The sequence below is a fragment of the Echinops telfairi genome, unplaced genomic scaffold (genome assembly GCF_000313985.2).
Source record: "Echinops telfairi isolate 266 unplaced genomic scaffold, ASM31398v2 ScPeMD7_60;HRSCAF=208, whole genome shotgun sequence".
In the NCBI taxonomy this organism is placed as follows: domain Eukaryota; kingdom Metazoa; phylum Chordata; class Mammalia; order Afrosoricida; family Tenrecidae; genus Echinops; species Echinops telfairi.
In genome coordinates this window covers 7,835,858-7,836,845 of record NW_022103958.1, presented here as the reverse complement: position 1 = coordinate 7,836,845, position 988 = coordinate 7,835,858, and the positions used below count along the sequence as shown (strand labels likewise).

Sequence of the window (988 nt, the reverse complement as noted above, 5' to 3'; positions counted from 1 at the left end):
ACCGTTTTCCCCAAACAGCTCCAAAATTGATGTGTGCGGAGGGGTTGGTGTTTTGTTTGGTGGGGTTTTTTAATGCAAAAATAAAAATAAAAAATAGAAAAGGAAAGAAGAAAATCCAAACAGATATAATCAGACGCACTGCAGTGCCAAAAAAAAAGTATCATACCTGTCAAAGACACCGTATGTCATCGCACACATATTTACGTTCAGAATGCAATGCATATCAATAGGGTCTATTTATAGACGCCCCACTCCCCCACCAGAGTGTGTGCATTGCAACCTAGTCCCCAAATGGGGTTTTCGAACGTGGGTGACGAGGTCTTTGCGTTGATCAGTTACTCGGGAGGCGCCTGAATGTGTGGGGGCGGGAGCGTGGGAGGGGGGGCTGCCTTTTCTCTCTCCTCCTTCCCTCGGGCTCCCCCCCCCCTTTCTCCTCTCTCCCTCTCCTCTCCTCTCATTCCCTCTCCCTCTCTCCCTCAGCCTCCCCTCACCCTCTCCCCCCCTCCTCCTCCCTCTCTCTCCTCCCTCTCCCTCCAAGTCTGGCACTGAACGCGAACTGTTTTGCTTTGCTCCGGGAAGAGTGCACATCGTGAAATCTGAGCTTTTTTTTTTTTTTCTTTTTTGGCGTGGAGCATTTAAAACGCTTCCTTATTTATATTACCCTCCTTCCCTCACCTCTCCCACCCCCTCACCAGTCCTTCCAAATTTCCCTAGAAATCCTTGTGAGGCGTGCGGAGGGGAAAGCATTTGCACAAAAAGTGAAGGAGCTGGCCAAGGTAGGTGAAACCCTGCGCTGTCATGTCGTGGTTGCCTTCTGCAAAGTTTATGATGTCAGTTGGTGGCTGTTTGGAAGGGCACACCGGGCTGGCTGGCCATGCTGACTGCCTTAGCCATTGAACAATCGTATTTGTACAAATGGCTTAGACTTCTTGGGCAGGCTGCCCTGGGCGTGTGTGTGTGTGTGTGTGTGTGTGTGTGTGTGTGTGTG

The 988-nt window shown here is 50.4% G+C and overlaps 1 long non-coding RNA gene across 1 annotated transcript in view; it reads left to right on the top strand.

The window, feature by feature from the left end:
- Window positions 1-506: 506 nt before the first annotated feature.
- The window catches only part of LOC123521786, a 24,747-nt gene continuing 24,265 nt past the window's right edge, over window positions 507-988 (top strand). The window contains exon 1 of the long non-coding RNA XR_006680136.1: window positions 507-776. This is a non-coding gene — a long non-coding RNA (uncharacterized LOC123521786). The remainder of the gene's footprint in view (window positions 777-988) is intronic.